Source organism: Panthera onca, chromosome A2 (assembly GCF_046562875.1).
Source record: "Panthera onca isolate mPanOnc1 chromosome A2, mPanOnc1 haplotype 2, whole genome shotgun sequence".
NCBI lineage: Eukaryota > Metazoa > Chordata > Mammalia > Carnivora > Felidae > Panthera > Panthera onca.
This window is the reverse complement of record NC_138340.1, coordinates 96357593-96381011: the sequence shown is the minus strand read 5'-3', so window position 1 is coordinate 96381011 and position 23419 is coordinate 96357593. Positions and strand designations below refer to the sequence as shown.

Here is a 23419-nt window from a genome sequence, read left to right as displayed (position 1 = left end):
AATACAGTTAACACACATTATAGCAAACAGCCATTAATGAGGATGAAACATCTCTCTATATATTGACCAGCAGTATCCCAAAGATACAGTTAGTGAATAAAGCAAGTGAAGGAAATTGTGTATATTATGTTGCCCTTTGTGTGAAAAAAAAGTGCTTATGTATTTGCTTGGAAGTATTTTTCTGATAGGATATGGAAGAAACTGGTAATGGTAATTTCCTCTCAGGAGGATAATTAGATGGCATGTGTATCTTTTTAAACATTCTAAATTTTATATGAAATTTTTATAATTATATATATTTTTATATAACCTTTTAAAAATTAGTTGAAATTTTACTTATAAAAATACTAAATAATTTTTCTTTTTCTATATACAGCTATCAGAATGGCAATGCCACTGAACCTACCAGAAAATACAGATGACTGAACAGAAGATATAAATTGATGTTTGGAAAGTCATAGAATTAATCAAAAGCACAGGGAAATCTTGACTGCAAAAGATATGCATAGAGTAATCTTGGAAGTGGTTAACTAAAAATCACCTTGTTGATATGGGCATAGCACATGGATGAGCTATCCATATAGAACAGCTATTCAAATAATTGCAGAAAACATCCTCTGAAGATCTTGGTCAGACATGTAAGAGGGAAAAGGTAGTAAAAATGTTCCTAAAATACAACATTTGATGTAAGAAGAAAATGGAGAAACTTCAAAGCAAAAGCAAAATGATACAGAGAAATCAGTTATGGCTAATGCCTCTACAGTGGGTACAGTCACTAAAAACTGAGTTCATGGAAGATGAAATAGATGACACAAAGGAAAGGCAGCCATCCAGAGAACTGACATGTGTATCATACTTTTTTGATGAATTTGTAATCCATATCACTACAAATCGAATTTTAGTCTACAGCATGAAACAGGACCACCACTCAATCTCACTGATCCAACAAATTAATTCAAAACCTATTTGTGAAAATAGAGAAACAGCTGCAGAAGAGATGTTAAGGTGAAATTTAGCAATGAAGTTTTCCAATTTGCTTCAGGTTGTATGAAAATTCACCTACTAATGGCACCAACCATTCATTTTGGAGTTAAAGGCAAACCCTATGGAAGAATTCTTTACATGAAAGTCACCAATTTCACCAAGGAAGCCCTCATTGACCATTTTAAATTGATGATCCACCAGTATTTTAAAGACCATCAGGTCCAAAAAGCAAAGAAGTACATTTGAGAGCCAAGATTTGTAGACGTTTTACTGCTAAACCGTAGGTATCCTGACAGATTTGTATTGAAGCGAAGGTCATTACAAAGTACTCTGAATATGAACAAGATTATTTCCATACTAAAATGCAAAATCACAACAACAGAACATGGAAACTAAGTCCAAAATATTCAGTCTTCATGTGAGATGGGCCAGCTCTAAAGACATCATGAAAAATAATGCAGATTTCAGAGCATTTAGATTTGAAAGCACTGTCAGAGTCTAGAAAAGAGGCAGAAGAAACATGCAAAGTAAAAACGAATAAAAAAGAGAGTAAGGGACCAACACTTGCTAAATTATTGACAGGAAATCAGGATTTGTTTGATAATTCATTCAAACCACGACTAGTACACATTCTTGTGACAAATAAATGCCATCTGAATCAAATAAAACACTTAGATTCCCTAAAGGAAATTTAATGACTTGCTGTGTTGGAGTTTAATCCTAAATCTGTGAGAAGGGGGGTAGTCAAAGCTTACAAAGAAAGCCAAGAAGCAAATCTTCACTTTCCAAATCTGTATGTGTAGGGGGAAAAAATACAAAATGAGAAGATTTCTAGTCTGAATCTTTATCAACAGCCCAGCTGGATTTTCAGCAATGGCAGGTTAGACCTTAACAGTGAAAAATATAAACACTTAGATCCAAGTTCCTTGCAAAGAGAAAAACTATTTCTCTTTATTATTCTATTACTCTCTTCCATGGATGACCTAAGAGACCTCCTCCTTGAGACCTTCTGTGCTTTCTACCAAGATCTCAAAGGAATGAAAAATACATTGTATATTTGTGTATACTCACATATGTGTCAAGGATAGAAAGGCCTACTCAAAACAAGATTAATAAACCAGCAAAATGAGCTATCAAGCTAATGTGTTTCTTTTTTTTTATTTTTTTTTATTTTTTTTTAATTTTTTTTTTTAACGTTTATTTATTTTTGAGACAGAGAGAGACAGAGCATGAACGGGGGAGGGTCAGAGAGAGGGAGACACAGAATCTGAAACAGGCTCCAGGCTCTGAGCTGTCAGCACAGAGCCCGACTCGGGGCTCAAACTAACGGACCGTGAGATCATGACCTGAGCCAAAGTCGGCCGCTTAACCGACTGAGCCACCCAGGCGCCCCAAGCTAATGTGTTTCTGACTTAAGTCTTGAAGAAATAAATGGTACTATTCTTCAACTAAAATCTGTCACTCAATCTTTTTGCCATCTATTGGTTCATCTAACTGTCCTTCTAAAAAAAAAAGGAAGAAGTTGTCATGACTGTTCTGGAAATTCTTTGTTAAAGTGAATATGAAGACACTGTCTTAGAGGACAGAAACAAAGTATTTGAATTCTAGGCATCAGAAGAGGAAGACTTCTATCGAGGTGGGAAAGTATCATAGTGGAACTTCAACTTTTTTTCCATCAAAAAGGATAAATATGAAAAACTTGAAGCAGTGGTTCAAAACTGGGCAAATTCTTCTAAACCAATATGTGCCAATAATATTCATTCATAGCATCATCCAGGTTGTGGTGGGACTACCTTGACTCTGTGTATTCTTTGGGAACTAAGGAAGAAATTCAGATGTGCTATGTTGAAAAACAAGACAGGGGATTTTTCTGAAACTGGAGAATAAGTGATTAATTTAAACACCTTTGGGGCAACCAACCATCAGGAAAACTTACTTGAACTGCTCCTTATTGATGATTTAAAGAACAAAATTATGTCTATTTTCTCCAGGCCTCTATTAGCAGTAGCTAATAGTACATTTGATGTGAGAAACCTCCAGTGATCCTAACTTGCATGAAATCACAGAATCCTATAAAAGGTACAAAGATCTCAGATGGTAATGCTCTAATACAACTATCTGTCAAAGAACAGAGCTTAAATTGAAAAAAATTGAAGTGCAGCATAAAAACTTTAAAGATTTTTGTTTCTTCATGATTGTGAAAAGCAATTATAATAGAAAGTACATAGAAAATGTGGCTAGGAATATCCTGAAAAGACAAAATACTTCTACTGGGAAACAAAGCTCTTTTCTTTCCTGACTCTTCCTAATTCATATATGCCTGATACAACCATTTTACTATCATAGTGTGAAAAATTCTTAAGAATCATAAAAAAGAAGGTTTTCTGGGGAACAGAAAAACTTGAAGGCAAGATAGCACCAACTCTAGGCATTAAGGAATCTACTCCTGAAATCATTGTTTCACTATATGCTAACTAATTTGGATGTAAATTTTAAAAAGTAAAAAATAAAAATAAAAAAAAATTTTTAAAAACAGGAAGGGGGACAAAATAGAAGAGACTCATAAATATGGAGAACAAACTGAGGGTTGCTGGAGGGGTTGTGGTGGGGGGGAATGGGTAAATGGGTAAGGGGCATTAAGGAACGTACTCCTGAAATCATTGTTTCACTATATGCTAACTAATTTGGATGTAAATTTTAAAAAATAAAAAATAAAAATGAAAAAAAATTTTTTAAAAAAGCACCAACTCTACAATTCAGATAAAAACAGAGGTGGTGGAATGTGGGAAGTACTGTGGAGTGCATATTATTCATCCTTTGTATGACATTTGCTCACTGGAAGAATTGAAGATAAACTCTCTCTCCCAGTTCACCTCTCTGCACAGCCTATCTGCTGAGTTCTGTAGCTCAAGTTATGCAGATTGTTATGTTAATCCTCAGCTCAATTTTCTAGGTGTTCAAAATGGTTCCGTGCTGATCTAGCTGCGTTTCAGGGATGAGAAACTCAGGGACTCCATGCTGCTCTGCCATCTTAATTTCTCCTACTGTTGTCCATTTCTGATCCTTTTTTAGAAAATAAGCATTGGCTAAAACAATGTCCTCATATCTGAGGTCATTTTGATCTTCTCTAAAAATTCCATAACCATCAAGGAAACTGCAACTAGGGCTGGTATTTGCTTGAGATTGTGGTAATTTATTGTCTAGAGATGAGGTCTTACCAGCTTCGAGTAATAAACTTATAGAGATTCACATTCTCTGACTGTAATGCAAGTTTGAAACGGCTAATGAAAATAACCGAATAGAACCACCTCTATATATTTAGAAGTTATATATTTAGAAGTTAAAAAAACAAACTCATGAGCTAAAGAGAAAACCAAAAAAGAAATTTCAAAGTGGTTATAGTTGAATAAAAATTTAAACATTACATTTCAAAACTCGTGAGATGCAGTGAAAGTGTTGGATGGTAAGAAATGTATGGCCTCAGGCACCTGGGTGGCTCAGTCAATTAAGCATCCGACTTTGGCTCAGTCATGATCTCACAGTACATGAGTTCAAGCCCTATGTCGGGCTCTGTGCTGACAGCGCAGAGCCTGCTTAGGATTCTCTCTCTCTCTCTCTCTCTCTCTCTCTCTCTCTCTTTCTCTGCCCCTCCCCCACTTGCTCTCATGCTCTCTCTCTCTCAAAATAAATAAATAAACTTAAAAAAAAACTTAGAAAAAAAGAAATGTATGATCTTAATCACTTATTCCAAATAAGAAAAGAGTGAAAAGTAAACAGGTATAAACTTCAAAAGTTATAAAATAGACAATAAACTCAAAAAAAATATGTGTAATTAAAAAAACAAAATGAGGGGCGCCTGGGTGGCTCAGTCGGTTAAGTGGCCGACTTCAGCTCAGGTCATGATCTCACAGTCCATGAGTTCGAGCCCCACGTCGGGCTCTGTGCTGACAGCTCAGAGCCTGGAGCCTGTTTCAGATTCTGTGTCTCCCTCTCTCTGACCCTCCCCCGTTCATGCTCTGTCTCAAAAATAAATAAACGTTAAAAAAAAAATGAATGAATAAACAAACAAACAAACAGCAGATCAGACCTATAAATACAGTGAACAAACTAATAATTGCTAGAGAGAAGGGGGAGAGGAGATGGGCAAAATGGGCAAAGGGGAGTGGGAGATACAGGCTTCTAGTTATGTAATGAATAAATCACAGGAATAAAAGGCACAGCGTAGAAAATATAGTCAATGGTATTGTAATAGCATTGTATGGTGATAGATGGTAGCTACACTTGAAGTGAGCATAGATAGCATAACATAGAGATGTTGAACAGCTACGTTGTACACCTGAAAATAAAATAACACTGTGGTCAACTGTACCCAAATAAAAAATCGTTATTAAAAAAATTGTCTTTCTATAAATGAGCCACAAACACATAGACATCAAAATAAAATATCAATACCTTTTGTAATCACTTAAAAAAACCTGAAATGCTTAAGTGTAAGTCTAACAAAACATGTGCATAACTCTTATATTGAAAATTACAAAATGCTAATGAAAGAAATCAGAGTTCTAAATAAATGGAAATACACGCTATTTTCGTGAATTAGAAGACTCAATATAGTAACGGTATCTATATATTTTTCCCAAGTTGATATATAGTTTTATGCAATTCCTATCAAAATCCTCACAAAATTCTTTGTAGATATAGACAAAATTGTTGTAAAATTTATACAGAAAGGCAAAGGAAGTAGCATAGCTAAAAACAATTTTTAAAAAGAAGAATAAAGTGGGAAGAATATATTTGACTTCAAGACTTAGTGATCAAAGCCATGTAGTGTTGGCAGAGAGATAGATACACCTATCAATGGTACACAATAGAGAATTTACACATAGACTCAGGTAAATACGCTCTACAGATTTTTGACAAAGTCGTGAAAGTAATTCAATGGAGGAAGGATAGCCTTTTTGACAAATGGTGCTAGAGTGATTGGACATCCATAGGTTAAAAAAATGAACTTCAATTTAAACCTCATACCTTATGCAAAAATTAACTCAAAATTAACCAAAGGTTTAGGTTTAATAATAAATATTTTAACTTTATAAAATTATAAACTTTAAGAGAAAAAAGACAGGAGAAAATCTTTGGTATACAGGCAAAGCCTTCTTAATCTTGACATCAAAAGCACCATCCATGAAAAGAAAAATTGATAAACTTGACTTAATCAAAATAAAAAACTTAGTATGAAACATCCTATATGAAGGTGAAAAGACAGGATACAGAATAGAAAAAATATTTGCAAACCACATTATCTAACAAAGGACTAATACCCAGAATATATAAAGAATGCTCAAATCTCAACTGTTAAAAACAAAACAAAACAAAACACCCATTCCAATTAGAAATGGGCAAGGGACATGAAAAGACATTGAGACACTTCATTCAAAGAGGACTATAGATGGCAAATACGCACATGAAAACATGCTCCACATCATTAGCCACTAGGGGAATGTGGACTAAAACCACAATGTGTTATCACTACATACCTATCAGAATGTCTAGCATTAAAAAAAAAAAAAATAGTGCCAATACTAAATCCTGGCAGAATGCAGAGAAACTCATGCATCACAGATGGGATATAAAATAATATAGCTACCCTAGAAGACAGTTGGGCAGTTTCTTAAAAATATAACTGTGCAACTAGTATGCAACCCAACAATTGCACTCCTGGGAATTTATCCCAGAGAAATGAAAACTTATGTTCATCCCAAAACCTGCACATAAATGTTTAAAACAGCTTTATTCATAATATTCCCAAACTGGGAACAACCCAGATGTCCGTCAACAGGTAAATAGCTAAACTAGAGAACCCTCCATGTGATGAAATATTACTCAGCAATAAAATGAAACAAACTATTTACACACTTAACAAATTGGAGAATTGGCAGAGTATTAAAAAAACCTGATCCCAAAAGCTTATATACTGAGTGGTTCAATTCATGTAACATTCTTGAAGTTATAAAATTATAGAATTGGAGAACAGGTTATTGGTTGCCAGGAGTTAAGCCCCAGTCTGGGGAAGTAGAAAGAAAAATGGGTGTGATTATAAAAGGGTAATAGAAGTGATCCTTGTAGAGATAAAATTATCTGTATCTTGACTATATCACTGGCTCTCTGTATTATTTCTTAACAGCTACATGTGAATCTGTAATATTCCCCTCCAAAGTTTTTTCATTTAAAAAAAGTTAAGAGAATACTATCAATAATTCACACCAACTTTGGAAACAAACAGTAAGTTTATATATAAATTTATATTTAAAAATTTATTCACATATATATGTTTATATACATATATATAATTAAGTTTCCTGAAATTGTATGTAAGCCTGTTTGGCTTATCAGTTGTCTTAGTAGAAAGGCTTAAAACCATGATTTCAGTTTATTTTTATTTTTATTTATTTATTTATTTATTTATTTATTTATTGAGAGAGAGAGAGAGAGAGAGAGAGAGCAGAGGAAGGGCAGAGAGAAGGAGACAGAGAGAATTACAAGCAGACTCCAGGCTGGCAACACAGAGCCCAACACAGGGCTCAAACTCACAAACCACAACATCATGACCTGAGCCAAAAGGAAGAGTCAGATGCTCTGAGCCTACTGAGCCACCCAGGTACCCCTCAGTTTCTTTAATAGTGATAAGACTTTTCAAACTTACTTTTTTAGTCAATTTTGTAAGTTTTCTATAATTTAGGTAACCTTGAATAAATGAATTAATGTATACGTATATATATGTATATGCACATATGTATGTGTATAACATACATATAATACATATGAAATACATGTATAAATAATATATATGACTTAAAATAACTGTTAATAGCCCCTGGAATGTTATAGCACTGCAGTTCCTTTCCTCTGTGGTAAATTTGGGTGGGATACAGTGAAAAGAGGTGTACTTCCCGGTTTCATACTTCTGGCATTTACAACTTAGAGGGAAAACAGTAACTATAAAGCTCATGGAATTAGTCAGTGCTTGCTAGGCTCTACTGATGGAATGAAGAGAATGACATGCTCAGGTCACTGCAGGGTCGTAGAAGCTAGAGTTCACTGTCTAACACCCCGAGGCTCAGCAGTTCTCTAATCTGAACCATTATTGAAGGTTTTAGAAAAATGAAGAATAATTTCCTCCTCTACTCTATGTTTAGTTCATTATTTTGCATTAGCCAGCATCCAAAACATGTTAGTTGGTAGATTTTATTCTCCAAAGGTTTTTTATGGTTCTAGTAACTTCCATTTGTCCATGGTTCTGCTCTCCACCTTCTTCACTTTCCTTTCTGCCCAAGATGCTCACCTGTGTGGACCACATCAAAGGCATACTCACTCTCTGGCTTCCAGTTGGGGTTGGCTGTTTAGGAGGCCTCAGTAAGAAACTAAAGGGAAGGGGAAGAGTAAGATATTTATTACCCTGCTTCCTCTTTGCAAAGTCACCTTTCACCTCTTTGCACATCTTTCTGGTTGTGCTCCTGACTAAAGGTAACTACTTCTTCCTAAATTTTTTTTTTAATGTTTATTTATTTCTGAGACAGAAAGAGAGACAGAGCATGAGTGGGGGAGGGGCAGAGAGGGAGGGAGACACAGAATCAGAAGCAGGCTCCAGGCTCTGAGCTGTCAGCACATAGCCCGACGCGGGGCTTGAACTCACAAACTGTGAGATCATGACCTGAGCCAAAGTCGGTCGCTCAACCGACTGAGCCACCCAGGCGCCCTTTTTTTTGTTGTTTAATTTTTTTAAATATTTATTTATTTCTGAGACAGAGAGAGACAGAGCATGAGTGGGGTAGGGGCAGAGGGAGAAGGAGACACAGAATCGGAAGCAGGTAGGTAATTACTTCTTTCTAGTGAGACTGCTTGACAAGACTCTCTCTCCTTTTGGACTCTAAAACCTCTCTGTGTATTCATTTCTGTAGGCCTCACGGGGAACAACTCCACTGCCATTAAGCTCAGGACAGTGCTTATGGTTTCCTGCACTAACGCTTCTGGGTATATTCCCTTAAATTATCTTCCCCAAATTATACTAGTTTGCATGTGCCATCTATTTCCTGCTGGGATCTTACTGATTTATGTATGCTCTTGGCCTTGTCCTGAAGCATCTCCTAGGGGCTGGATGTGATTAACTTGGAATGAGGTCAGCCAGTTCCAAAAGAGATGCAAACCTTAAGGAAACATCTCATTTTTGGTACTATGAAGCCTAGAGTCTCAGGCTCTCCAAAAATGAGAAAATGGGAAAAATTTGCATCTGCCTCTTTTCTTCTTTCCCACTCCTCAGGTCAGAAATTCTGTATAACCCTCCCTTTACTGACTGCTGACAGTAATTTTATGGAATGTTTTCTAATCCTTGCCCTGAAGAACCCAAAATTTTAGTGGAGGGTCTTTGAGGAAGAAAGTACAGTGAAAATGAAGACAATCTCAGTAGGTACAGCTTTCCATTTTTATCCAGAACACTTTTCATTTTGTTTACAAATGTATATGCTCTTGTCCCATATAAATTTTTATTTGAAAAAAATTTTCATTCCACCAATTAAAAAAAATTTAACCACTGGTTTAATTCACTTAAATAGGTAACCACTAACAAATCAAAACACTTTAAGTTTCAAAAAGAAAACTCTTAATGGTAGAACTTCAGGTAATAACAGAACTTCAGGTAGAACTGGTAACACTGTGGAGATTTAGAACCAGGTTATTCCAGTCCACTGTACTTCATGTTATATCAGGTTACTAGGAACAGCCACTCAAAACCCCTGATGATTCATTTCTTTGTCGACAGGGAGGCCTCCTTGCTTATTTACAAATCCCAACCTCCAACTGAGTCAATCTTTATCCATTTATTTTGATCTTCCTCTAGGAACCCTACCCAGGCTATGTGGTAATCAGCCTTCAGCATATGATATCTGGTATAATTTAGTGGCTTTCAATTTGTGAGTCACAGAATCACAGAAACGGAGTTGGAAGAGGTTTGTCAGTGTCACTTAGCCCTGCTCTAATTTCCCTGACAATTCAGGTGGTCACTCAGCCACCTGAATGCTTAGCAGGTAACAGGTAAGGCCCTATTTTGCCAGGCACTCTACGTGTGAGAGAGTTTTCCCTGTATTAATTTCAAAATGCATGTCCCTGTGCATGACACCAGTTAGTGCCAAGCATTCCTTCCAGAACAAAGAATAGGTCCCCTCACTATTTACAAGACAGTTTAAATATTAGCCAACAATAATCATGTCTTCACTTAAAATAATCCACAAAATCACCCATCATCACCAGATCTAAAATTATGAGGACATGTGATCGTTTCTAGACCCATCGCTATGCTTGTAGCTCATTCCTGGCAGTGCTCCAGTTTTCACTTCATTCTTAAAATTCATGCTCAGGGTAGAACAATTCAGGAGACAAGTTCTAACCTGTTGAACCCATAGGCTACTGTGCTATATAAACGTTAAACTGCCTAATGTCACCAAGACTATACCTGACTTCTTTTTACCAGTCAGTAGACACCATGATCCTGACTGATATTGAATCAACTACAACACTCACATTTTTTTCACGTGAATCCTTACAAAGCCAGGTAACTCCTGTCCTATATTGATATCTGAATTCAAATCTCACAACGTAGACACACTCATCCTAGTATTCAGGTGGGGAAAACTGCACTCAGAGAAGCTAAGTATTTTGCAAAGGTCACACAATTAGTAAGTGGCTTAGCAGAGATTAACTCCAGATCTAAATCTGTATATTTTCCTCATCCATTTACTCCTTATGTGTCAGACATTATTCCAAGCCCTGAGGATAAAGTGCTGATGAAGACATGTCCCTTATGGAAATTATATTCCAGTGAGCAATATGACTTACAATCACAAAAACATTTAAATGCAAGTAGGAATGATATCAAAAAACACAGGAGAGAAAATGAATAGTCAAAAATGTAAACAACCTGGGTGTCTGGGTGGCTCAGTCAGTTAAGTGACTGACTCTTGATTTCAGCTCAGGTCATGATCTCATGGCTCATGAGTTTGAGCCCTGTCCTGTGGGGCTCTGCCTGCTTGGGATTCCCTCTCCCACTTTCTCTGCCCCTCCCCGGCCCACATGCCTGTGCACTTGCTCTCTCTCTTCTCTCTCTCAAAATAAACTTAAAAAATATAAACAGCCAAAACATATCAAATTTTAAACTTTAAATGTATACAATTAAGTGTGTGTCACTTAACCCTGAAGTTAAGGGGGGGAAAGTGCAAGGGAGTTCCACTTCCGGTTTAGATGTAGGATAGACCATCCTATGCATGCTAGCAGGAAAACACCAGATAAATTTAAAAGTATTCTTTTCATTAAAATTATAAACAGCAATGGATGCTTTTACTCTGAATGAAGTACATTCTTCAGAGGAGTAAGCTCCTCATACGTGAGCAAAGAATAGCAGTCACTTCTACACCTGGGGGGAAATGATTAGGCCAGGTACAGTCAGAGGAGCAAACTTTCCAAGGACAGGGAGAAACGAATCCCATTTTCAATGACAATGTGGAGGAACATGGCAGATCAGAATCTGGAAGACCTCCAAAAGCAAAAAAAATAAATCGTTTAACCTGTGAATCCTTCCCCATGGTAATTTTTGCTGAGTAAGTGGGACTGGGAACTAGAGTAAAGAGCAGAAAACAATTTTTCAGTCTCTTGTAGTCTTGTAGTGTTTGAATTCCTGACCCATACTGAACTTGAACTCCATTTTTTTGGTAGTAATAGCATTAAAATTTATTATCTCTTACAATTTGTAAGTACTTTGTATCTGTTGAGGTACATTCCTTCTATACCTAATTTGTTGACAGTATTTATCATGAAAGAATGTCAAATTTTGTCAAATGTATCTTTTTCTATATCTATTAATATGTTTATGTGGTTTTTATCTTTCATTCTAATATTGTGGTATATTTTATTTTTGATTTGTGTATGTTGAACCATCCTTTCATCCCAAGGATAACGCCACTTGATAATGACGTATAATTCTTTTAATGTGCTGTTGAATTTGGTTTCTAATATTTTGTTGAGAATTTTTACACCTATGTTCATCAGGAATATTGCCCTGTAGTGTTCTTGTAGTGTCGTTATCTGGCTTTGGTATCAGGATAATGCTGGCTTTGTAAAATGAATTTGGGAGTGTTACCTCTGCTTCAATTTTTTGGAAGAGTTTGAGAAGAATTGGCATTAATTTTTCTATACACGTTCAGTAGAATTCACCAGTGAAACCACCTGGGCCTGGATTTTATTGGGGGCTTTCTGATTTTTTACTCAACTCCTTACTCATTATTGGTCTGTTAAGCTTATTTATTTCTTCATGATTCAGTTTTCATAGGTTGTGTGTTTCTAAGACTTTATCTATCTCTTCTACATTATCCAATTTATTGGCTCATAACTGTTTCAAGTAGTCAACTTATGATCCTTTGTATTCTGTAGTACCATTTGTAATGTCTCCTCTTTCGTTTCTGATTTTATTTTTTTGAGTCTTCCTCTTCTTTTCTTAGTCTAGCTAAAGGTTTGTTAATTTTATCTTTCAAAATAAATAAAGCTCTCAGTTTTATTGTTTTTCTGGTCTCTATTTCATTTATTGCTACTCTGATTTTTTGTTGTTATTATTTCCTTTCTTCTGCTAATGTTGGGGTTAGTTTGCTCTTCATTTTCTAATCCTCTGAGGTGTAAAGTTCAGTTATTTTTTTGAGATGTTTCTTTTTTCTTAAGTCAAACATTTATTGTTATAACTTCCCACTGCTTTTTGCTACATATCATGAGTTTTAAATTTTTGCATGTTGAATTTTCAAATTTGCATATTGACTTTTTGGATTTTTGTATGTTGTGTTTACAATTTCACTTGTCTGGGGATATTTTTTATTCCCATTTTTATTTCTTCTTTTACCCCTTGGTTGTTCAGGAGTGTGTTGTTTAATTTCCACTTACTTGTGAATTTTCCAGTTTCCTCCTGTTATTGATTTCTAGTTTCATACCATTTTGGTCAGAAAAGATACTCAGTATGATTTCAATCTTTAAATTTGCTAAGACTTGTTTTGTAACTTAACATATGCTCTATCCTCAAGAATGTTAAATGTAAACTTGAGAAGAATGTGTGTTTTGCAGCTGTTGGATGAAATGTTATGTATATTCCTGTAAGGTACATTTGATCTAAAATATATTTCAAGTCCAATGTTTCCCTATCAATTTTTGGTCTATACGATATGTCTATTTTTGAAAGTGGTATATTGAAGTCCCTTACTATCATTGTATTGTTATTTTTCCCTTCAGATCTATTAGTATTTGTTTAATATATTTAGGTGCTCTGGTGGCAGATGAATATTTAGAAAAATGAATTTCAGGGGCACCTGGGTGGCTCAGTCAGTTAAGTGTCTGACTCTTGGCTTTGGCTCAGGTCATGATCTCATGGTTCATGGGTTCGAGCTCTGCATTGGGCTCCATGCTGACAGTGCAGAGTCTGCTTGGGAATCTCTTTCTCCCTCTCTCTCTGCCCCTACCCTGCACAGTCTCTCTGTCTCAAAATAAATAAACAAACATAAAAAAAGAAAAATGAATTTCAAAATAATAAAAATTTTTTTAAAAAATCTATGAAAGTAAAAGTACAGTCTAAGTGGGAGATAATCCTAAGACAGGATATTAGAAGCTATAAAAGAAAATATGCATACATTTGTCTATGTAAAAGCAAAATAGGTTTTTACTCGTTCCAAGACTGTTGAATTCCTATTCTGCATTAGTTCTAGACGGTAGGAATGTAACAGTGAACAAAACACAAAATTATCTGCCCTCTCAGAGCTTGGATTTTACTAGAGGGAGTCAGAAAATAAACAAATAAGCTTATTATTTAGTATATCCCTAGTGTAAGCCTAAGAGAAAAATAAAGCAGAGAAAGGATATAAGGAATGGCAGGCCGGAGAGTGTGGATGAAAAGTTCATTACAATTTAAAACAGTAGGTTCAGGAAAGGTGTCACTGAAAAGGTGATTAAAGTAAACTGAACCCTAGCTTTGAAGGAGATAAGGGAGCAGGTCATGTAGAATCCATCAAGCAGAAAAGACAGTAAGCACAAAGACCACGAAGCAGGAACAGGCTGGAAATATCTGAAGAACAAAAAGGAAGCCAGTGTAACTGGAGCAGAATAAGCAAGTGGGAAAATGAAGGGCATGAAGTTGGATGGTAGATGGAAGCCAGACCTGATGAGTTTGCATAAACCATGATAGGACACTGGATTTTTCTCTGGGTAAGATAGAAACCATTGAGTCCCTCTGCTTGCTTTTATCAAAAATTATCACATTAGCAAAGTTTTGTTGAAAGTAGCAATCTTTTTTATTTTCTCAAGACTTTGAGAGTAGACTAGGGGTAGAGGAGAGGGTGGGCAGGAACAAGGAGGGAGATAGGGAGACAAGCTATGGGCCATGGGCCATTGTGATTATCCAAACCAGAGAAGATGGTGACAAAAAGTAGTCAGATTCTGGTGTATTCTTAAAGTATAGTCGACCGAATTTACTGCCAGATTCAATGCTGGTTGGGAGAGAATGAGAACAGTAGATGATGATTCTAAGAGTTTTAGCCTAATTGGAAAGATGGAGTTTCCAGGTATTTATTTTGAAAGAGAGAGAGCACATGAGTGGGTTAGGGCAAAGAGAGAGAGAGAGAGAGAGAGAGAGAGAGAATCCCAAGCAGGTTCCACACTGTCAGTGCAGAGCCCTGCTAGGGTCTCAAACTCATGAACCATGAGATCATGACATGAGACGAAATCAAGAGGCAGATGCTTAACCAACTGAGCCACCCAGGCACCCCAAGATGGAGTTTGCAATAACTGAAATGGGAAAGACTGCAAATAGAGGTGATATTGAGGGAAGATCAAGAATTTCATCTTGGCCATAGCAGGTCTAAGATGCATATAAAAGCAGAGACATCCAAGTGAAGATGCTGAGTAAGCAGAGGGATAAATGAGCTCTATATATGTAAATGTTTGTATATATGTAAAAGTATGATACAGGAATATTTTATACATTGACAAGAACAAGACCCCCCCTCCAAAAAAATCCAGTAGAAAAAGGGATGAATGAAACAATAAATTACAGAAGGAGAAATCAGAATGTTCAACAAACATATGAACAGATGCTCAAAGTCAGTAGCAGAAAGAAAAATGTGAATCTCAATATAACAAAGAGATAATGAATCACACCTATCAGATCGGCAAAATTTTTGAAAGATTGTCAGTAGTACGTGTTGGCAAGGACGTAGAACAAAGGGAACACTGGTCCACTGCCAATGGAAATGAAAATTGGAACAAGCACTAGTGCAATCATTTATCAATACACTACAAGCTGAAGATGTGCATGTTCTAATCCAGCAATTCCACTTCTAATTATATTCCCTTCAACCATGGATCTTCAAACCAGAGTACCTGTGTTTTTGTGGGGTAGATGGAAGCCTTTCAATGCATACCAGGGCATGGGAAAATAAATGAGTTTTAGACTTTTAATTTTCATATCTATTCTTTCCTAAAAGTGATCTACATAAAAACAATGCCTGCTCCATTCACTCTAAGACTCATATAATTTGTTCTGTTCGTCCAACCCTTTTCACAAACATCCTTCCCACTCTACAATGCTCAGAGTATTGACTTACCAGAGCAAACCACTCCAGAGCCCTGTTTTCCTTTGCTACAATAACTGGTAACACCCCAGATAGAAGCAGCTCTTTCAGCCTGGGGCCCAAAGTGGAGATAATGTACAGCAGAGCCCAGCTAATCCAAGAATGCAGGTTGAAAGATAATGAAACTTTGTTGTTTGAAGCCACTGAAATGTGCGGGTTGTTTGTTACTACAACATAAATTGCCTATCCTGGCTGATACAGAGACATGGCTCTTCCCTTTCTAAATTTTATTATGGGGTCCAGCCCAAATGTAAAAACCTCAGGGGCACCACATAAAGAAGCAGTTTGAGTTATTGGTTTCTTCTTTAATGATTGACTAATGTACTGTAATCCAAAGGTCTTTTTGTGCCTTATGCATATTTGTTTTAAGATAGAGAAGCAGAGTGTTAAGAACAGGATATTTTGGCCCATGCTAGAATGTCATGAACTTACATAGTGGTGTAGGAAGATGGGATAAATGACGTTCATTTTAATGATTTCATCCGTTTGGCCACTCTCCTGTTACCGCACAATCCTTCCTGAAGAAAGTCCCATAAGAGTCATGCAAGGAGAACATTAGTAAGAAATAATGAATGCCAAAAGGGGTCTTCCCACATATTTATGTGTAATTTACTCTTAGCAACTAGTCTCAAAATCCTCGGAGGTGCCTTCATTTGAAAAGAAAGGAGTCTTTAAACTGAAAGCTGAAGCAGAGCAAGGAAGTGATGCTGCTTCATTTACAAGAAACCGGAAAGATGTTCAGAACTACTTCACGTTTCAAAATTTATGGCATGGAATTAGGAATGACAACTGAATGGCTATCTTTCAGGTTCGATGTACGTTGTTTGATATAAACTTACTGTGCCTCTTACTACCTGTGTAAGTGTTCAAGGTGCTTCTCTGTGCCTTGGTCTCCTTGGCTATAAAATGGGGATAAATTGGGGCACCAGGGGGCTCAGTTGGTTGAGCGTCTGACTTCGGCTCAGGTCTTGATCTCATGGTTCATGGGTTCGAGCCCCACACCAGGCTCGCTGCTGTAGGCATGTAGCCCGTTTTGGATCTTCTGTCCCCTCTCTCTCTCTCTCTGCCCCTTCCCTGCTTGCACTCTCTCTCTAAAAAATAAATAATCTTAAAAAAAATGGGGATAAATTACAGGAGGTATCTCACAGGATTGTTATGAGAAATAGATCAGTTAACATTTGCAGAATACTTGGAACAGAATAAACACTATTTTTATTAAACAACCAATAAATTAGTAAAGAAATATTCCATGAGATGGTGAAAGCATATTTATCAAATTGTATTATGTATTATTTATACCACTTATATAATTATATACCACTTAGTAATAATTATATAAGTTTATATAAGATGATCTGATGTCACCTTACAAAATGTTTCTGGTTCCTATTAAATTGTGGTTCAATATATTTACAGCAAATATACCTTTATTGTTTTAAAGACAGATATGATGATGTCTTTGAAAGCATTAAAATTATTTTAAGTTTTTTACATGATTTCCAAAAGATAAAAAAGAGAGTTCAATAAGCAAACACACACACACTTTCTTACCAAAAGAAATCCCATGTCTTTGCTTACTGCTTTTCACATATATCATGCTATTTTGGCTACATATTGTGTATTTCAAATTAAATAATGAAAAACAGTACTACTTACTACTTACAAAAAGAATATTTTATATTAGAGCTATATATATCACAGTAACTTCCTCTTTTTCAATAGAAAAAGATACACTTTTATTTTTCATTGGCTTTCATAATATACCTTGAAATGTGTATTAACACATGTTTGAATTTTAAAAAATGAAGTCACGCTTTTTTTTTTTTTTTTTAATATATGAAATTTATTGTCAAATTGGTTTCCATACAACACCCAGTGCTCATCCCAAAAGGTGCCCTCCTCAATACCCATCACCCACCCTCCCCTCCCTCCCACCCCCCATCAACCCTCAGTTTGTTCTCAGTTTTTAAGAGTCTCTTATGCTTTGGCTCTCTCCCACTCTAGCCTCTTTTTTTTTTTTTCTTCCCCTCCCCCATGGGTTTCTGTTAAGTTTCTCAGGATCCACATAAGAGTGAAAACATATGGTATCTGTGTTTCTCTGTATGGCTTATTTCACTTAGCATCACACTCTCCAGTTCCATCCACGTTGCTACAAAGGGCCATATTTCATTCTTTCTCATTGCCATGTACTACTCCATTGTGTATATAAACCACAATTTCTTTATCCATTCATCAGTTGATGGACATTTAGGCTCTTGCCATAATTTGGCTATTGTTGAGAGTGCTGCTATAAACATTGGGGTACAAGTGCCCCTATGCATCAGTACTCCTGTATCCTTTGGGTAAATTCCTAGCAGTGCTATTGCTGGGTCATAGGATAGGTCTATTTTTAATTTTCTGAAGAACCTCCACACTGTTTTCCAGAGTGGCTGCACCAATTTGCATTCCCACCAACAGTGCAAGAGGGTTCCCGTTTCTCCACATCCTCTCCAGCATCTATAGTCTCCTGATTTCTTCATTTTGGCCACTCTGACTGGCGTGAGGTGATATCTGAGTGTGGTTTTGATTTGTATTTCCCTGATAAGGAGCGATGTTGAGCATCTTTTCATGTGCCTGTTGGCCATCCGGATGTCTTTAGAGAAGTGTCTATTCATGTTTTCTAACCATTTCTTCACTGGGTTATTTGTTTCTCGGGTGTGGAGTTTGGTGAGTTCTTTATAGATTTTGGATACTAGCCCTTTGTCCGATATGTCATTTGCAAATATCTTTTCCCATTCTGTTGGTTGCCTTTTAGTTTTGTTGGTTGTTTCCTTTGCTGTGCAGAAGCTTTTTATCTTCATGAGGTCCTGATAGTTCATTTTTGCTTTTAATTCCCTTGCCTTTGGGGATGTGTCGAGTAAGAAATTGCTACGGCTGGGGGCGCCTGGGTGGCTCAGTCGGTTGAGCGCCGACTTCGCTCAGGTCACGATCTCGCGGTCTGTGAATTCGAGCCCCGCATCAGGCCCCTGTGCTGACAGCTCAGAGCCCGTGTCTCCCTCTCTCTGACCCTCCCCCATTCATGCTCTGTCTCTCACTGTCTCAAAAATAAATAAACGTTAAAAAAAAAATTAAAAAAAAAAAAGAAAGAAAGAAATTGCTACGGCTGAGGTCAGAGAGGTCTTTTCCTGCTTTCTCCTCTAGGGTTTTGATGGTTTCCTGTCTCACATTCAGGTCCTTTATCCATTTGGAGTTTATTTTTGTGAATGGTGTGAGAAAGTGGTCTAGTTTCAACCTTCTGCATGTTGCTGTCCAGTTCTCCCAGCACCATTTGTTAAAGAGACTGTCTTTTTTCCATTGTATGTTCTTTCCTGCTTTGTCAAAGATGAGTTGGCCAAACGTTTGTGGGTCTAGTTCTGGGGTTTCTATTCTATTCCATTGGTCTATGTGTCTGTTTTTGGAAGTCACGCTTTTTCTATCAGAAGCTTTAATTTGGCCGATAGCTTTGCAAATTAAGTTTTAGGCTGCCATTCTAAGTGGACTCAATTATATAAATCTATAGTTCTAAGATTTTGATGAAAATATCTTTAAAACATGAGATTATGGATGTTTATCAAAAATTATCATATATATGACTATATATAATATAAATATTATATTATATATAATGAATTATATAAATTCACTGAATTATATAAATCTATAGTTCTAAGATTTTGATGAAAATATCTTTAAAACATGAGATTATGGATGTTTATCAAAAATTATCATATATATGACTATATATATATATAATATAAATATATATATATTTAACAATATATTTATTTTCCCCAAACTTTCTAGTTATATTGGTTTTACAAGACGCCTCTAAGTAAAACAGCAACAAGTATAATTTTTCCATAGGACTGCTAAAGACTTTTTGGTGTATTTCCCAGAATCTGAGAAAGTGAATGACTATAATATCTGCATGACAGAACATTTTGTAAATCAGGTTGTTTCCAAATCTTTGCTTTCAACAAAACTGAAAGCAGATCTAATTGAGTTGTCAGCTGACAGGTTATTAACATTTATGATAGATAATTACATTATTTTTTACAGTATGACTCATTATAAGTTCAAATAATTGACATGGTTCTAGCAAAATACTCCATTCTCATCCATTTTTTTATATGAACAATATTCTCAGCAGCTTCAGCTATAAAAATAAAAAGCAGGAATAGGATTGGTGCTGCACTCATAGTTTTCTAGCAATAATAATTATTTTTCCATAGATACATAAACTAATTGAAAAACACTCAAACATATTTTACCAAATATGGTTTTGGTAAAATTTTAATATTTATGCTTAATAACCATTCACCAAAATAATTATGTTGCCTTGACCAATTTTGTACTGCTTATAATGGCACAAATAGCTCAATTCAGAATGAAATGTTTTACCACTCAGAGTCTTTTGGCCACAGAGAAAAAATGTCTACATTTTGATGTATATTTTGTTGTAAGGAAATATGATAGGGCAATAGAGAAAATATTTTCAAATATCAAACAATGCATTAGGATAAAACTCTGTAGAGTGTATTGGAAACCCGCATTGAAGCTGGAAAGGGAACAATGTAAAATTTCAGACTACTACATAATAGAACTTCTCATGTAACTTTATACTGATGGTGTTGGTGCCTATCAAACTCCTTTGATATTTGTATTTTTTGAACAGTTATATTTTAAAATATCAATATTTACAATAAACCAAATATCACATCATTTGCTACAATTCAAATTTTAAATGAAAACATTTAAATACTATCACTAAAGAGTGCAAGAAATTACATAGTTTGTCAAGATTATTTTAGGGGGTACATCAACAAAAGAGTTGCTTTAAAGAAATTCTTACACCTGTGCACATGGAGAAATCGAAAGAACATCATTCTAACATTGTTTGAAATAAGAAAAACTTAAGGAGAAACTAAATATCCATCAACAGGAGAATAGGTAGGACAAAAATGTATATATGCAAATGGAATACTACTGTACAGGAATTAAAGTGGTGAACCAGATGCGTGTCAACTAACACGAATGGATGTCAAAACCATAATGTTGATAAGAAAGATTTATTATTCATACAGATGTTTAAAATAGCAAAACATTTAAAACTAGAAAATACAGAAAAAATGTTAAAGCAAATATGGAATTAATAAACATCTAATTCATAACAGAGGTGAATCCTTGAGAGAGAGAGAAGGAAAACTGAGATTGAGGAGGGATACACAAAGACTTCAACTGAATCTGTCCTTTTTGTTTTTTTCTTATTTAATAAACCTGAGGCAGTTACAGCCAAATTCTAGGGTTAAAACTTCTTAAAGCTGGGAGGAGGGCACATGAGTGGTCATACACATACTTGCACAGTTGAACGATTTCATGATAAAAGAGCTAAAAGAAAATGATAGTACAATGTATCCTAAAATAGTGGAGAGAGGAATATACACATATATATATTGTATATATATATATGTATATATATATGTGTGTATATATATATATACATATACAATGGATCATAATAAAAAGAGAAAGAAAATACAGAGAAAACACAGTAAATTTAAAAAAACACAAAATGAGATTGTGGAAGTAAGTTTAAATATCAATAATCGTAGTATTTGTAAAGAGAATAAACTCACTATTGAAAGACAGAGATCCTCAGATTTTTTTTTTAAATTTTTAACATTGGGGCGCCTGGGTGGCTCAGTCGGTTAAGCGTCCGACTTCGGCTCAGGTCACGATCTCACGGTCTGTGAGTTCGAGCCCCGCGTCGGGCTCTGGGCTGATGGCTCAGAGCCTGGAGCCTGCTTCCGATTCTGTGTCTCCCTCTCTCTCTGCCCCCCGCCCCCCGTTCATGCTCTGTCTCTCTCTGTCTCAAAAATAAATAAACGTTAAAAAAATTTAAAAAAAAATTTTTTTTAACATTGTATTTTATTTTTTGAGAGACAGAGTGACAGAGTGCAAGCAGGGGAGGGGCAGAAAAAGGGAGACACAGAATCTGAAGCAGGCTCCAGGCTCTGAGCCACCCAGGCGCCCCAGACTTTTTTAAGCCAGCCATGTAAGGCTTACAAGGGAAACAACTTAGACAAAAGGACACAAAAAGGTCAATAACAATAAAAGGATTTAAGAAATACCCAGCAAGTAATTTCCCAAGGGAAGCTACTGTGGCAATACTAATGATATATAAAATGGAACTTAAGGCAAAAGGCAATAATGAGGACAAAGAGAGACACTACATAATCTAAAAGACCATTTCACTAAGATTGAAAAGCCATGAATTTATGTGCATTTAACAGTGTATATACAGAAAGCAAAAAACCTGACAGAAGTATAATGAGATGGTGACAAACCACAATCATAGAGGAAGATTTTTACCTTATTTGTATCACAATATAATAAAGTGAGTAACTCCCTCACGCCTCAAATCCTTAAGATATAGAAAACTTGGGACAGCCAAATTCACACTTACATATAAGAACTCTGCAAAAACTAAAACCAAACCAAACCAAAGTATATTTTGTTTCTGTGTGCACATAGAACAATGACAAAAAGCTAGCATGGGCTGGCTTTTAAAAGAAGTTTCAACAAATTCCAAGTCACCATCACACAGATCACATTCAGTTGGCAAAATAAAATTAAATTAGAAAACAACAATAAAATAACAATTTTTAAGTACTAACATATCTTTGAAAACTTTTTTTTAATGTACTCTTAAAATAAGGACAAGGGACTCTCAGGTCCTATCAGTCCAGTGTCTAAAATAACTGATGTTAACTTTGAGTTGATGTTAAATTTGTTAAGGTCCACCCCAAACAACGGCAATAACATGTAGAATCCACTAGATGTCAGTGTTACCTTATATTTATTCTCAGTTGCCTGCATGGTGGAGTCCAATTACAAAGACCGACCAGTCCAAAGAATTAGATTTCAGACGCGGTCCTAAGCCCCTTAGAGTTCACTCAAATATCTATAAATAATATTTGTAGTAAATAATTTTAATGTGCTATACAAATGTAAATTTTTATCACACAATATTTTCGTAAATCTCTTTCTGTGTGCTTCCCATATTTTTTTAGCTTGCTAAAGCAGTTTGGTATAATTTTATAGGCCTTTAAAGAGACAAAGGCAAGACAAAAAGTATTTCCCATTGCTTTGGGAACGAAAAAATCCCTGTAAATTCTTTAATTCATAGATGGGCATAAAATGAGTTCCTCTTAGAAACAGCTTCTGATAAAAGTAATCCTAATATTAAAAGAGATCTTGAAAAACCATCTATTCTAACTGCCTGTATCTTAAAAACTGATAAACGGGTGAGTATTCTATTTTTAAGGCCCGCTGGGAAGGAAATCATCGGCCAGGAAGTTCTTCTTCCTGTCTAATCTAAATCCCTCCTGGTGAAGTATAATCCCATTTCCTTTAGTGTGAACCTTTCTGGTGAGGATGAACGAATAAACTGCCCATCATCCTCATGTAAAGAATAACCCTTTACATTCTAGAATACGTGTACGTTATACTCTACCCACCCCTTAACTGTGGGGGATACGTTCCAAGATCCCTGGTGGATGGCTGAAACTGCTGGTACCACTGAACCCTATATATGTTTTTTTTCCTGTACATAGATTCCTATGATAAAGTTTAATTTATAAATTAGGCAAGGTAAGAGATTAACAGTAATAACTAATAATAAAATAGAACAATTACAACAATATACTATA

The 23419-nt window shown here is 35.7% G+C and overlaps 1 long non-coding RNA gene and 2 pseudogenes across 2 annotated transcripts in view; 2 read left to right on the top strand and 1 right to left on the bottom strand.

Annotated features, from left to right (window-relative positions):
* LOC132679176 (uncharacterized) overlaps positions 1 to 23419 on the bottom strand; it is a 103381-nt gene that overhangs the window by 79778 nt on the left and 184 nt on the right. The gene's annotated exons all lie outside the window — the stretch shown is intronic.
* On the top strand, positions 385 to 2086 carry LOC132676547 (sterile alpha motif domain-containing protein 9-like; annotated as a pseudogene).
* Positions 1858 to 23274, top strand: LOC144613777 (sterile alpha motif domain-containing protein 9-like; annotated as a pseudogene).